This window comes from Musca autumnalis, unplaced genomic scaffold (genome assembly GCF_047663935.1).
Source record: "Musca autumnalis isolate F117 unplaced genomic scaffold, ASM4766393v1 scaffold_3, whole genome shotgun sequence".
Taxonomy (NCBI): domain Eukaryota; kingdom Metazoa; phylum Arthropoda; class Insecta; order Diptera; family Muscidae; genus Musca; species Musca autumnalis.
The window spans coordinates 168,554,932-168,572,292 of NW_027411866.1; positions in this window are offsets into that span (position 1 = coordinate 168,554,932).

Consider the following 17,361-nt stretch of genomic DNA (forward strand, 5'->3'; position numbering starts at 1 on the left):
TTTTAGCTATACTTTTTAACCGAAATAGCTGTAATTTGACATTTGAAGTTCTCAGTGGTCATAAAACATCTCCAACGAAACGTCGTCAACATAGGTCCATGTTTTGGTATAGCCCCATACAACGGTATCTCCCTATTTTCGGTATTTTGAGAATTTTAGCTGCAATTTTTAACCGAACTAGCTGTAATGATCGGTATTTTGAGAATTTTAGCTACAATTTTGTCTATTCAAAAATAATCGTCAATATAGGTCCATGTTTTGGTATATCCCCCATATAACTGTACCACCCGATTTTCGGGAATTTTCAGTGGTCACGAAATTTCTTCACTAAAATTCGTCAACATGGGTCCATTTTTGAGGGTCTACATTGTTTTGATGAAACTACCCTCAATTTGACTCATGAAGTTCCCTGCAGCTATAAAACTTTTCCGCCAAAAAATTTAAAGATATGTTGACTCTTTGATATAGCCCCGTAGGTGGTACCTTTCACCTAGCTGAACACATTTTTCTAGATTAGATTAGATAACACTGTGCAACAAAATGGAGGTGAAAGTCTGGAGCACGGAAAATTCCTCTTGGGGAAGAAAGACCTTGGTGAGTATATTATGAACCCCGAAGGACAGATCCGCCGTGAGTCGAACTTCCGCGTTATGGCGTAATGAAATTTTTGTTAGAGACCCTGTGGGCCATCAAGAGTTAGCGTTATATCTTTGTTCACTGTTGCTTAAGTGCTCTACAAAAACAACAATATTATTAGGTAAATTAGCAATATCTGATTTTGGGATGTCTTTATAAATAAATTCATGAATTATAGCTTTATCAGGCCAAAAAATGGATTCACAATAGTTTTAAAGTCATTATCATCAACGGTTATTCTAAAGGAAGCCTTACTACGTTTTATAGCATATGTACATATATTTATATACTTTAATATATAGATTTTTATTCATTTTGTTTTTAATATAAGATGAAACGTCTTCTTCTGTTGTATCTGAGGAGAATCGACCAGCAAATATAGTCTTTTAAGGGACAACCACTTTCAAATTATGACCTTGTGATATTGGAGACCTTGGAATTGGAGATTTTGGTGTGTTTATCGGAGAATAGAAAACGTTTGAACAAGACGGAGTGTCATCGTTTATTTTGTTATTATCAATTGTAGGCACAGTGTTTGGTGTATTATTTATTGAAGAATCTTCAGTATCTTGGATGTTGATAGTCGGAAGAGGGAATCGAATTACTTCGTTGTTCATATTTTGTGTTTTTTTCCTTTTGCGAGATGAATCATCTGGGGAACGGAGAAATTGATCCAGACAGGTAGTTTTCTCAAGCATTTCTTTATATTTCATGAACCTATCCATAAAAGACTTAAGCGTGTATTAAAAAATGAATAAAATTCAGCATCATAAGATCGGCATTTGCGGCAGCACCAACGCAAACCTTTATCTTCTCTTAAATTATCAACAGTTCTAGAGGCTAAATCAATACATTTAGAGTGATAGGAATCAAGGCAAGTTTACCATAGGATCGTTTAACGAAAGGCTTTTGCAATTAATTTGAGAACAACTCATATTGGTACTTTTGTTTAAAAATTTTTGCGTGACACTGTAAATTTGCAGGATCAAAAAGCTTATGGTGATTATTGATTGAGTTCAGCAACCAATCACAATAATAACAGTAGAGCTTTAGTATATTTATAAACCAATGAAATGTTCAATGTGAATGCAACATTCACGATAACAGCAAATCAGCGAATGAGAATTGGTGTAATGATTAATGACAAGTTGAAGAAAAAGCTTTTGTTACACTTTAGAATGTTCTTGTTACGAAAACGAAGCACAAAGGAAAAACGCCGATTGAAAACAATAATTCCTTATATGATTATATGTTGCTTGATAAATAACCAGCTAACAGCGCAAGAATAAGTATGTACTCGAAAACACTTCGACTCAGAGACACGACGCAAGTTGTTTTTCAGATTGTTATTGCTATTATATGTTACGATACACTGCTTCGATTAACGATTTATTGGAGCGAGTCAAAACCACGTCCGCACAGTATGACAGGTTGATATACGCCTTATAGATGCGGAGATATGCGCTTTGAAATAAAACGTTGACTTTTCCCCAAATAAGTTTTTTGCGCATTCCGACCCCTGAATATTATCCGACCATCACCAAAATCAATAGGCTTCTTCCCCTCCGGGAGTCTCTTCAGCACCCAACATTTGGTGACGATCCGATCAAAATTGCGACCTGTACCGTGATTACAAGGTTCAGATGGACAGACGGACGGACGCACAGATCGTCGTGACATTCATTTTGGTATATATAAGTATGGGTCTACGACCATTATTTCGATGCCTTAAGGTAGAATTAGACGTGACATAATCATGAAGCCATAAGGCCATATCAATCAGCTGATTCAACCAAACATATGGAATTCAATGTATTCGATTATTAGTAACATACCATAATGCCATAGCCATAAGAAACCAATTGGGTTTTGGTTTTCTAAGGTTATGGCGTTATGGCTATGTCACGTCTGATTCTACCTTTACAAACTTTTTGGCCAAAACCAACTTATAATACCTTTCACATAATTAGAGCATACAGTCTAATCTCCTTTCTTGTGGACATACACATAATGCTCAAGTTCCAATCGTCGGGTACCTGTTCTTCCTGCCAGATGGTGCTAACTAGCTGATGCATACACCCTATCAGCGTGTCGCCTCTTGTTTTGAAGAGCTCTGCTGGTAAGCCATCGGTTTTTGCTGCCTTATTATTCTTCAGCCTATTGCTGTCGTTACCTCATCTTGGGCGGGTATTATACGATCAGTACCATCTTCTGGTATTGGAAATGTTATTTCCATATCCTAAGTAACTATCTGTATATGTTACTAAATTACCTTGCTGGTCTCTACAGGAGGATGTGCCTGTGCCAAAGCCATCAGTTTGATGTCTTACTCTTTGGTAGATTTCTCGGACTTCAGAAAATTCTAGAAAACAGTACTCCATATTATAATGAAATCGGTTTAGAATTGGGTATAGTTTCTATAAATATTTTTGCCCGATTTCATGTACTTGACGCACCAAACACCCTACGTCCGTCCAATTTTGACGAAAATTGGTAAATGTAAAAAATTTTGGTCAACAAATAATTCCGCCAAATACTGAAATCGGTTATCATTTGGATATGGCACTCATATATATTTTCGGCCGATTTCACGCAATTGATACCACAAACTCATAAATATTTTCGACCGAATAAATTCGGGTCCAATATAACTAACTATCGTTCCCAGATTTATGAGTAGTAGCCAATATTTGTGAGGACATTATGTACTTTTGACCGAAAGATACAGTGGCCGTTTTGACGTAGCACAGTGTTTCCGCTTCCATACAAAAGTGGGCAAAAATAGAAGGAGTCAATAGTGATCGAATAGCCTTCAAATTTAATATGTGCTATTTTCTTAGATTGATTTTTGTTGAAGCAACTTGCATTCGCTGCCTCAATTACGGGCAAATCCATTCTTCCCGTCCACAAGAAAGGAGATAAGACTGTATGCTCCAACTATAGGGGCATAAGTCTTCTCCCTATTGCCTATAAGATAGTGTCAGGGATATTGTGCGAACGACTAAAGCCAATGGTCAACGAAATAATTGGACCATACCAATGTGGCTTTAGACCTGGCAAGTCCACCATTGACCAGATATTTACCCTGCGGCAAATCCTAGAGAAGACCCAAGAGATGCAGATCGACATATTTCACCTTTTTGTCGATTATAAAGCAGCATTCGACAGTCCCCTCCGATCAAAGGTCCTCAGTTAAAATTGGAAAGAACCTCTCCGAAGAATTTTGTACCAAAAGAGGTTTCAGACAAGGAGACAGCCTTTCGTGTGACCTATTCAACATTTTGCTGGAAAAGGTAATACGAGATGCAAATGTCAAAAGAAATGGCACAATTTACACCAATAGCCACTTGTTACTTGCTTATGCTGATGACATAGACATCATGGGACAATCAGTAAAGGAAGTAACTGATACCTTTAGGAAGGTCGAAGCAGAATCTGCGAAAGTGGGTCTGGCGGTAAACGGCGAAAAGACCAAATTGATGGTGTCGACGCGCAAAGCTTCCATAGAGCTCGGACCAACTGTGGAAGTTGGTACCTACAATTTTGAGGTAGTTAAAGACTTCGTATACCTCGGCACTGCCATAAACACAACAAACAACATCAGTTGTGGAATAAGAAGAAGAGTTGTATTGGCCAAAAGATGCTACTATGGTCTAAGTAAGCAATTTAAAAACAAAGCCACATCTCGTCAAACAAAAATAACGCTGTACAAAACGCTGATACTACCCGTGCTAATGTATGGCTCCGAAGCATGGGTACTTGCGCAAGCAGATAAGGCATTGCATGGTGTGTTTGAGAGGAAAATTCTTCGAAAGATCTACGGGCCGATTTGCGTTGACCGTGAATATCGACGTCGTATGAACCACGAGGTATATAAGCTATACAAAGACATGCATATAGTTAAACGTATCGAGATGCAACGATTGCGTTGGCTAGGCCATATCATGAGAATGAGCGATGATGAACCCGCTAAAAAGGCGTATGAATACATGCCACATGGCGTTGCACGCAGAATCGGCAGGCCTAAGCTTCGATGGAGTATACAAGTGGATGAAGAAATGAAAAGGCGCGGTATTCCAAAAAGTCAAGCGAAAAACAGAGAGGAATGGAGATCTTTTCTTAGTTCGGTCTATGGAACAAATGTTCTGTAATGGGCCAACTAAGTAAGTAAGTAAATCCATTCTTCTTGAGAAAGTGTTCCGAAAAGTGTAAAATACCCATATGACACCATATTTTGTGGTTGGAGAGGGCGATAACTCGCGAACTGATCAACCGATTTGGTCCAAACTTTGGCCTTCGTCATATTTTGTCCAAACTTAGTTTCTGTTCGACGATAGACAATACCGGTCCAGAAATTCTGGTTCTTTCCCTCAATATTTAAAAAAATGTCACTAAAATGGTATGCAGGATATCTTTTGACCCTATCAGTTTATGGTATTTTCGAAGATTCTTTCGAAATGTATGCCGATGCTTCTCGTTGTGGTCCTGTTTACAGCGATATTATATGTATACATATATGTTTCCGTGGACAAATCCATGCTTCCTGGCATACTGGTCCAAAAGTTATACGATGACCCACTGAAATGACTAGTGGGTGAGGTACCTATCGAAAAGATATGACTCCCAAAATAAGATCCACATCCATAATGGACTATGTCGGCCCATTCCTTTAGGGTACTCCTCCGCAATACTTTTGAACTTTAATCCTAATCCACATTTTTGTTACCAAGTTCAAATGTCAAAAAGGGCTACAACATTCTGACCCTAAATACATTCGATCTGTCCGTAGGCGAAAGTTTCAATTCACGTAGGCTGAGGGTATATTTCCGTCGGCAAAGCCGACTGATACTTTTTTCCGTGTTCATATTGAATGAACTATAACTTCATTACGGATGCAGATATCGAAAAAAAATCTTTCAGATTCGTCTTATCTGATGTGTTTACTGTAAGAAAATAACGTAAACATATATACAAGTTTGTAATTGTACCATTAAATCTGTTCCCTAAATATCAAATTAACATTTTATTGGAATCAACCGTTTAAAGAAACTTTTTAAAATAAGAACTCCAAATATTAATCTGCTTTGACACTTTATTCAAGTATTTTTAGAAAAATGTTACAAAATTTAACATTTTATATAGCGTTGAATTTAACCTTGTTTCCTGGCTTTGCCCTTGTTGGCTTTGGCTTTCTTTGGTTTACCTTTGCCCTTGGCCTTCTTTGGTTTACCTTTGCCCTTGGCCTTGCCTTTACCTTTACCCTTTCCTTTGCCCTTGGCTTTTCCCTTAGCAGGACCCTTCTTTCCCTTAGAAGGCTTAGCTGGTTTTTTAGGAGCCTCTTCGGTAGGTTTTACAGCAGTATCATCTTTAGCAGGTTCTTCGGCAGCTGGTTCTTCGACAGCAGTTTCTTCTCCTTCGGGTGCAGGCTCTTCTGCTGCAGGCTCTTCTGCTGCTTCTTCAGGTGCTGGCTCTTCTGCTGCTTCTTCTTCAGGTGCAGGTTCTTCTGCCGCTTCTTCTTCAGGTGCTGGCTCTTCTGCTGCTTCTTCTTCAGGTGCAGGCTCTTCTGCTGCTTCTTCTTCGGGAGCTGCGGCATCGGTAGATGGTTCAGGAGCAGGAGTTTCTTCAGCTGCTGCAACATCAGTGGCAGCTGCATCTTCTGGAATAGGTTGGCCTAAAGCCACCATAAAGAGACCCAAAAGAAGAAATAGCGTAAAGAATTTCATGTTTAAACTCTACTTTGACTTTGAAGAAACGATTAATTTCTGATACTAAACCACTCCAAATTAACTCTATTTATACAAAAAATTTGTTGCCAATTTAGTTATAATTTGCAGATGGCAATTTAAAGTTATACGTCAAACTAAAACTGTTTGTTTAAAAAAAACACTTGGAATACAAATACAAAATTTCAAATATAAGTACACAATGTATATGTCTTTTTGGAGAATGAACAAATATGTTGTTTTAGAAAGAAGCGAAATTCTAATGAAAATTAAGAGGCCATGCAAATATTTACATATTATTTTTTATTCAACCGCACTTGCGTATCTACAATTCATAACGGAATATGTTGTTTTATAAACCTTGAACATGTTGATATAATTTTGTGAATTCTGCATGTGGTAAAAACAAATTTCCTTCACAATTCCAATTGAAAAAAAATTTAAAAAAAAATGTTGCGAGCACATCTACGATTGCTCCCAAAAGTTATAGCGGTTTTTATTCTCTTACAAAGAAGAAATATTTTAAAATTTCTTGTTTGTTGTATTGGGGTACCACCGTGATGCAATGGCATGCACACCCGCCTTGCACACATAAGGTCGTGGGTTCGATTCCCCGGCCAGGCAACATCAAAACACTTTTCAACGGTGGCAAAATACCCCTCAGTAATGTTGGCGACATTTCCTGAGTATTTCAGCCATGTAAAACTTCTCTACAAAAGTGGTGTCTTAGACACGCCGTTCGGACTCGGCGATAAACTGTAGGTTCCATATCATTGAGCTAATATGAGTCGGGGTGCACTCATTGATATGAGAGAAGTCTTCCTTGTCCCTTATGGGATGTTTGTGGAACAATTATTATATTATATTTGTTGTATTGAGAAAATGTTTGCGTATATCAGTAACATCATTCGATATCCGTCCGTAGGTAGATTTACCATAATTTCTAAAATTTGTTTTTATGTTCGCGGAAAATCAAAAAAAATTAAAAAAAAGTCTAGGAGCAAATCTAAATTATACTACTTCAGTGTCCGTATAAAGCTCTAAAAATAAATTAAAAATACGCACAGAATCTAGGCAACGCGTAAAAAATATGAAACCAAAATTATAAACATTGGCTTTCTAAATTACATATTATAACAACAACAAAAGAGAAAAAACTTATTGTTAAAATATTATTCCAAATATATTTTTTGGTTCGATTAGAAAAATTAGAAAAAAAAGTATTTGGGAGTTCTCCAACTATTTCGCTAAAATCCCATACAATAACACTGTGCAACAAAATTCATTTTTATACCCTCCACCATAGTATGGAGGGTATATTAAGTTTGTCATTCCGTTTGTAACACATCGAACTAATCATTTGCGACCCTATAAAGTATATATATTCTTGATCAGGATAAAATTCTAAGACGATCTAGCCATGTCCGTCTATCTGTCTGTCCGTCCGTCTGTTGTAATCACTCTAGCGTCCGCAATAATTGAGGTAGAGTGCTGAAATTTTGCACCGGAAGGTCTTTTTCCATAGGCAGGTCAAGTTCGAAGATGGGCTATATCGGTCCACTATTTGGTATAGCCCCCATATAACGGTACCTCCGGATTTGAGGTATTTTGACGTTCTTCGCCACATTTGCAGAACGAATTAGCTATAATTTGGCACTTAGGGTTCCTAGTGATCAAAAAACTTATATCCCAAAGGATATGGGCATAGTTCCATGGTTTGGTATAGTCCCCATATAACGGTACCTCCCGATTTTCGGTATTTTGAGAATTTTAGCCACAATTTTTAACCGAACTATCTGCAATTTGACATTGGAGGTTCTCAGTGGTCCATGTTTTGGTATAGCCCCCATATATCGGTACCTCCCGATTATCGGTATTTTGAGAATTTTAGATACAATTTTTAACCGAACTAGCTGTAATTTGTCATTTGAGGTTCTCAGTGGTCATGAAATATCTCCACCAAACATCGTCAACATAGGTCCATGTTTTGGTATAGCCCCCATATAACGGTACCTCCCGATTTTCGGTATTTTGAGAATTTTAGCCACAATTTGTAACCGAACTGTCTGCAATTCGACATTAGAAGTTCTGAGTGGTCATGAAACATCTCCACCAAACATCGTCAACATAGGTCAATGTTTTGGTATGGCCCCCATATAACGGTACCTCCCGATTTTCGGTATTTTGAGAATTTTAGCTACAATTTTTAACCGAAATAGCTGCAATTTGACATTTGAAGTTCTCAGTGGTCATAAAACATCTCCAACGAAACATTGTCAACGGTAGCTCCCGATTTTCGGTATTTTGAGAATTTTAGCTGCAATTTTTAACCGAACTAGCTGTAATGATCGGTATTTTGAGGATTTTAGCTACAATTTTTAACCGAAATAGCTGTAATTTGACATTTAATGTTCTCAGTGGTCATAAAACATCTCCAACGGAACATTGTCAACATAGGTCCATGTTTTGGTATAGCCACCATATAACGGTAGCTCCCGATTTTCGGTATTTTGAGAATTTTAGCTGCAATTTTTAACCGAACTAGCTGTAATGATCGGTATTTTGAAGATTTTATCTACAATTTTGTCTATTCAAAAATAATCGTCAATATAGGTCCATGTTTTGGTATATCCCCCCATATAACTGTACCTCCCGATTTTCGGGAATTTTCAGTAGTCACTAAATTTCTTCATTGAGGGTCTACATTGTTTTAATAAAACTACACTCAATTTGACTCTTGAAGTTCCCTGCAGCTATAAAACTTTTCCGCCAAAAAAATTAAAGATAGGTTGACTCTTTGATATAGCCCCGTTGGTGGTACCTTTCACCTAGCTGAACACATTTTTTTAGATTAGATTAGATAACACTGTGCAACAAAATGGAGGTGAAAGTCTGGGGCACGGAAAATTCCTCTTGGGGAAGAAAGGCCTTGGTGAGTATATTATGAACCCCGAAAGACAGATCCGCCGTGAGTCGAACTTCCGCGTTATGGCGTGATACAATTTTTGTTAGAGATCCTGTGGGCCATCAAGATTTAGCGTTATATCTTTGTTCACTGTTGTTTAAGTGCTCTACAAAAACAACAAACAAAAATATAATGCTTATGGCTTACAGGGTCTCTTGCAAAAACTTCATCACGCCATAACGCGGAAGTTCGACTCACGACGCATCTGTCCTTCGGGGTTTTTAATGTACACACACCAAGGGCTTTCATTTCCAAAAGAAATTATCTCTGCCCCAACATTTGTGTTCACAGTGTAATTTAAGCAATAGTAGGAGGCAGTAGGAGTCTATCCATTGTCGAAAAGTTGTTCCATCTAAAATTGGGAAAGGACCCTAATTATTCCATTTTAATTAAGACTATTTTATGGTGGAGGGTATAAAAAGTTCGGCCTGACCGAACTTAACGACTTTTTACTTGTTTTTTTTTTTTCAAAATGATGGGAAAAACCGGTTAGATTATGAAAGTAGAGCTAAAATATGAGACACGTGTATAGGCGTTTTTAATGTTTACATCGGAAAGTAAGCAAAGTAGGTGGAGCAAGTTCTGTGCACTTCTAGTTTTTTTTTTCGAAATATTCGAGTTAAGATATTATGGAATCCTTGCATTTTAGGTATAAAGTGACTTTCGCAACTTTACAGAGGAAGATGGGGGCAATATTTTTGTTAAAGATTTTAACCCTCATCCGATTCATCAAAGGGGTCTTTTTGGTCCTTTTTCGAAAATCTTTCAAAAACTCCTTTCAAATGTAATTATATCAAATACAAGGGCTCTACAAAATTGTTCGTCATACAATTTTACTATAGGTCTCAGAATACACCAAATCTGTAAATCTTATCTAATCCCCAGAAATCTCTAAAAATGAAAAACACGTTTTAGGGTTAAAGTCGGACTTCATGTGAGTTTATTCAAAATTGTCCCACAAAGCATAATTTTAGAGAGATGGCGTCAAAGACAAAAATATTCTTCGTCAAATTCCACTATGGGTCACCAAAGAAACGAAATGTCTATTTACATTATATATCATAGAACTAGCAGTATAAATTTTGCTGAAAAAACATGAAAATATTTCCCAATTTTTTTTTTTTATGATTTTTTTTCCTTCTTTTTTCGAGTTGATACATGAAAGTAATATGAAACTTGGTTCTAGTGTCAAAAGATGAAAACTTCTACATAAATTGTCACTATGAGCTTCAGAATAAACCATAGCCGTAAACCTCTCACGTATTTTCACATACTATATAAACAACCAATGGTTTATCCTAACTACGTCATTTAAGTTAAAAGTAATAAAATAGGCAATTTTGGCAGGTCCGATCTGGGTTTCTATATTTTTCAAATATATATTCACCACATATGTTTCAAAAGATGTTTAAATGTAGCGCACAACATCTTCTGTATGAATTTATAATGAAAAATCATCAATTTGATATTTATAGTGTCCAATCACAACGACAATCTGGATAAAAATTTTAAAATATTGACCTAAACCCTATATCAAAAACAAGGGCTGCTAAGAATGTTATACATTATGGTTACAGATTTCATTTACTCAGAGACTCATAATGAAATTTCATTTGGAACATTTCTTTCTTTAACATAATTCCCAAAAAGTAAAGGATTTTGCTAGAATTTGAGCCAGTATCGAATTAGGTAAATTTAACAGCCCGAAATTAAAACACATAATTTCATCCTAATATATACACTTGTAACCTAATTGTCTTAAGGAAATAGTATACCTAGATATATGGTTTATTCTGATGCTCATAGTGACATTTTGTGAAGAATTTTTCATCTTTTGACCCTTTTCACCTAAACTCAAGTTTCATATTACTTTCATGTATCAACTCGAAAAAAGAAGGAAAAAATTTCATCAAAAAATTGGGAAATATTTTCATGTTTTTATAGCAAAATGTATACCGCTATTTTTATGATACATAATGTAAATAGACATTTCATTTCTTTGGTAACCAATTGTGAAATTTGACGAAGAATATGTTTGTCTTTGACGACATCTCTCTAAAATCATGTTTTGTGGGACAATTTTAAATAAACTCAGATGAAGTACGAATTTAACCCTAAAACGTGTTTTTCATTTCTATAGATTTCTAGGGATTAGATAAGATTTACAGATTTGGTGTATTCTGAGACCTATAGTAAATTTTTATAACAAACAATTTTGTAGAATACTTGGATTTGATGTGATCACATATTAAGGAGTTTTTGAAAGATTTTCGAAAAAAGGACCAAAAAGACCCCTCTGATGAACCGGATGAGGGTTAAAATTTTAAACGAAAATATTGCTCACATCCTCTGTAAAGTTGCCAAAGATACCATATACCTTAAATGCAAGGATTCCATAATATCTTAACTCGAATATTTCGAAAAAACATAGAAATGGGCGGAACTTGCCCCGACTATTTTGGTTACTTTCCGATGTAAACTTTAAATATGCCGATACACGTGCCTCATATTTTTAGCTCTATTTTCATAATCTACTCAGCTTTCCTTGTCATTTGATTTTTGTTGTCGCACAGTGTAATTAATGTACATATACTGCTAAAACTTCATCAAGAAATATGTTTTACCAACGCGAAAGTAGACATCGGATTTTGCATATTTTTCAAAAATTTAAACAGGAATACTTTGATTTTCTTGCGAGTTTTTTAATATATTTTGGCACATTTTTACATATTTTGTCATATTTTATGCAAATATGTACGTCAAAAATATATACAAAATCACCCTAAAACAAGTAAAAAAGTATCAGTCGGCGTTGCCGACAGAGATATACCCTTAGCCTGTGCAAATTGAAACACTTTTTTCACAAAAAACTTATGTATTTAGGGGGTTTCGAAATGTTGGTCTCGTATGAACCGACAAAAATGTTGATTAGGATTAAAGTTCAAAAAGGTACTTAAAGGAATGGACCGACATAGACCATGGGGGTGCCATAGGGGGTTTTTACACCCTTCGGGCTGTTTTCTCAAGAAGTATGGACTTGCTCCTGAAACAACTTTTGCCATCGTAATTGAGGCAGCGAATGTAAGTTGCGTCAACAAAAATCAAAGTGATTCAATAGCAGGTCTTAAAGTGAACTTATCCAAAATTTTGTGTGGGAGGTACGGGATGGAGTGGACAAATATAGTCCATATTCGAACCTGATCTATATCTGGTAGATATTATGAGAATGTGTAAAGTATGGACCAAATCGGTCACTCCCATCAAGAGTTATCGTGCGCACAATTTTTCCGAATATTTTTGAACTATTGTGGCGTAGGTACTAGAGGTGGGCGCGTGTCGTGCGTGAGTGTGCGTGTTCGTGCCTTCTTGAAAAACGCCGTGTTTGTGCGTGAATGTGCATAAAAATTTTGGTCCGGGTTCGTGCATGTTCGTGCCTAATTTTTTAGGCACGCGCCCATCTCTAGTAGGTACTTGAAGGAGTGGACCGATATGGCTTATCTACGAACTTAAACTAAGTTTGGAAACAATATTACGAAGGCCAAATTTTGGCCGGAATCGGCATATCCGTTCGAGAATTATCTTGCGCTTCCACCCATAAACATGGTGTCATAGGGTTTGTTTTTCAACTTTCAGGTTATTTTTTCAGGAAGTATGGACTTGCCCGTGAGGAAACTTGCACCTTCGTATAGGGGAGAGTGAATACAAGATGGTACAACAAAAACCAAGGCGATTCGAGAGCAGGTCCTAAACTGAACTTTTCCGAAATTTTGTGTGGGAGGTACTCGAAGGAGTTTACCGATTGAATTCATATTGGAACCTCATCTAAGTCTGGTAGAAATTTCATAATGTGCAAAGTATGGACCAAATCGGTTACTCCCTTCAAGAGTTATCGTACGCGCAAATTTTCCGAACATTTTCGAACTTCAGTGGGGGAGGTACCGGAAGGAGTGGACCGATATAATCCATCTTTGAACTTGAACTAAGTTTGGACAAAATTTTACGAAAGCCAAATTTTGGACCGAATCGGCAGATTCGTTCGAGAGTTACCTTGCGCTGCAACCACTACACACGGTGTCATAGAGTTTTTTGTAACTTTCAGGCTATTTTCTCAGGAAGTATGGACTTGCCCCTAATGAAACTTACAGCGTCGTATAGAGGACAGCGAATGCAACTTGCGTAAACAAAAATCAAAGCGATTCGAGACCAGGTCCTAAACTGAACTTTTCCGAAATTTTGTGTGGGAGGTACCCGAAGGAGTGGACCGATTGAGTCCATATCTAAGTTTGGTAGAAATTACACGATGTGCAAAGTATGGACCAAATCGGTTATTCCCTACAAGAGTTATCGTACGCACAAGTTTTGCGACAATTTTTGAACATTTGTGGGGGAGGTACCTGAAGGAGTGGACCTATATGGCCCATCTTCGAACTTAGATCGAATCTGGACAAAATATTTCGATACCCAAAATTTTAACCGAATCGATTGATCCGTTCGAGAGTTATCGTGCGCACCAGCCAGCCAGCCAGACAGACAGACAGACGGACGGACATTGCTGAGGTATAAAAAACTAAAAATGTTTCTATTGAAATTTTTAAAAATAATAAAATATAAGGATAGAAAACTAAGAGTGATATTGAAATTACAATCATTCAAAAAATATGAAAATTAAAAAGCCTTAAAGTGGGTAAAAGTCGCGCAATGTGCATACGATTTTGATGCGCATCCGGTTTCATTAGCGACCATCAAAACTACGTCAATATACACCTATTTCAAATAGAACCGCGGATGTTCATCCACATTCTCTTTTTCGTAAAAGAACCATATTGCTCGCGTATCTCTGTAATTTATGACATGCGTCTTTGCATATATTATAATCGCTTATAAAGGATTCCAGATATGTTAAAAAAAATTTAAGAAAATCGAGGTTTAGTAAGCGGATTTGTCAAAATATAATTTGCTGATTTTCCTATTTCCAAGGTATTTATATCCTCCGTTTTAGTGGATGGATTCGATCGCGAAAGGGCTCATTACGCGGAGTTCAAAGGAAATTGAATGACACTCGTAAACTTTAAACGCAAAAATAGTTTTTAAGAAAATTCACGCTTCTAATTTTGGCCTTTAGACTCCAATTACTAGGATGCTGTACGAAACACACTTATGCGATACACATTACTTACTTACTTACTTAGCTGGCCCATTACAGAACATTTGTTCTATAGGCCGAACTAAGAAGAGATCTCCATTCCTCTCTATTTGTTGCTTTGCACACTGGAATACCGCGCCTTGTCATCTCATCATCCACTTGTTTGCGCCATCTATTCCTTGGCCTGCCAATTCTGCGTGCACCGCCATGTGGCATGTATTCATACGCCTTTTTAGCGGGTTCATCATCGCTCATTCTTATGATATGGCCTAGCCAACGCAATCGCTGCATCTCGATACGTTTAACAATATTGATGTCGTTGTATAGCAGATACAGCTCGTGGTTCATGCGACGTCGATATTCACCGTCAACGCAGATTGGTCCGTAGATCTTTCGAAGAATTTTTCTCTCAAACACACCAAGCACTGCCATGTCTGCTTGCGCAAGTACCCAGGCTTCGGAGCCATACATAAGCACGGGTAGTATCAGTGTTTTGTAGAGCGTTATTTTTGTTTGACGAGATGTGGCTTTGTTTTTAAACTGCTTACTTAATCCAAAGTAGCATCTGTTGGCCAATACAATTCTTCTTTTTATTTCACAACTGATGTCGTTTGTTGTGTTGACGGAGGTGCCGAGGTAGACGAAGTCTTTTACTACCTCAATATTATAGGAACCAACTTCCACAGTCGGTCCGAGCTCAATGGACGCATTGCGCGTCGACACCATCAACTTGGTCTTCTCACCGTTTACCGCCAGACCCACTTTAGCAGATTCTCCTTCGACCTTTATAAAGGTATCAGTTACTTCTTTTACTGATCGACCCATGATGTCTATATCATCAGCATAAGCAAGTAACATGTGACTGTTGGTGTAGATTGTGCCACTTCTTTTGACGTTTGCCTCTCGTATAACCTTTTCTAGCAGGATGTTGAAGAGGTCACACGAAAGGCTGTCTCCTTGTCTGAAACCTCTTTTGGTACCAAACTCTTCGGAGAGGTTCTTTCCTATTTTAACTGAGGACCTCGTGTCAGTTAAAGTCATTTTACAAAGCCGGATGAGCTTTGCGGGAGTACCAAATTCAGACATGGCTTGGAATACCTTTGAGCGCAGCGGACTGTCGAAGGCTGCTTTATAATCGACAAAAAGGTGGTAGGTGTCGATCTGCATCTCTTGGGTCTTCTCCAGGATTTGCCGCAGGGTAAATATCTGGTCAATGGTGGACTTGCCAGGTCTAAAGCCGCATTGGTATGGTCCAATAATCTCGTTGACCATTGGCTTTAGTCGTTCGCACAATATCCCTGACACGATCTTGTAGGCAATAGGGAGTAGACTTATGCCCCTATAGTTAGAGCATACAGTCTTATCTCCCTTCTTGTGGACGGGGCACAGGATACTCAGGTTCCAATCGTCGGGTACTCGTTCTTCCTGCCAGATGGTGCTAACTAGCTGATGAATACACCTTATCAGCGTGTCGCCTCCGGTTTTGAACAGCTCGGCTGGTAAGCCATCGGCCCCTGCTGCCTTATTATTCTTCAGCCGATTTATTGCTGTCTTTACCTCATCTTGGCTGGGCGGTATACATTCAATACCATCTTCTGGGATTGGGACTGTGGTATCTTCGTCGTCTTCGCTGCTATTGGATACCAACAGATTTGAAAAATGTTCTTTCCATATCCTGAGTACACTATCTGTATCAGTTACCAAATTACCTTGCTGGTCTCTACAGGAGGATGTGCCTGTACCAAAGCCATCAGTTTGATGCTTGACTCTTTGGTAGAATTTTCGGACTTCATTCTGGCTCCTGTACATCTCGATTTTTTCACACTCCCGCTTTTCCATCTCTCTCTTTTTCCTGCGGAAAAGACGTTTCTCCTCTCTCCTTTTCTCCCTGTATCTCTCTCGTGCGCTACGCGTTGCTACGGATTGTAAAGTAGCCTTATATGCCGCATTTTTCTCTTCGGTGGCAGCACGACATTCCTCATCATATCATGGATTCCTTGGTGGAGGTCTCTGGTATCCAAGTATGGATTTTGCGGCTGTTTGCATGGAGTGGGCAATGCTTTGCCATTGCGCTGATATGTTATCGGGATGAGGAGGGCTTTGATTAAGCAATTGGGCTAGTTGAGTGGAATATGCTGTGGCTATCTGTTGTGATTGTAGCTTACCAATGTCTAATTTTCGTGTTGTGTCTGTTCGTACTTTGTTTGCTACGTTTAAGCGGGTGCGTACCTTTGCTGCAACAAGGTAGTGGTCCGAATCAATGTTTGCGCCTCGGAACGATCGAACATCCAACACGCTCGATGAATGTCTTCCATCTATCACAACATGATCAATTTGGTTTCTTGTTTTCTGATCTGGAGACAGCCAGGTGCCCTCATAAATATCGAGATGATTAAATCTGGTACTGCTAACTACCATGTTTTTTGCAGCTGCAAAGTCTATCAGTCTCATACCATTGTCAGATGTTTCACTGTGGAGACTGAATTTCCCGACTGTTGGGCCAAAGATATTCTCCTTTCCAATTTTGGCATTAAAATCGCCTAGAATGATTTTAATGTCATAAGCAGGGCAACGGTCATATGTTTCTTCTAAGCGCTCGTAAAATATATCTTTGGTTTGTTCATCCTTTTCTTCAGTGGGAGCATGAGCGCAGATAAAGCTGATGTTGAAGAATTTAGCTTTTATTCGAATTGCAGCAAGTCTTTCATTCACTGGAGTGAAGCTGGATACAAGATGTTTTAGTCTCCGACTTACTACGAATCCACAACCAATCTCATGCTTTACGTCATGGCAGCTATAATACAGTGCGTCACCTTTAGGTGTTGTTGTGACGCCTTTCCCAATCCATCGTATTTCCTGTATGGCAGTAATATCGGTCTTGTACTTTTCAAGTA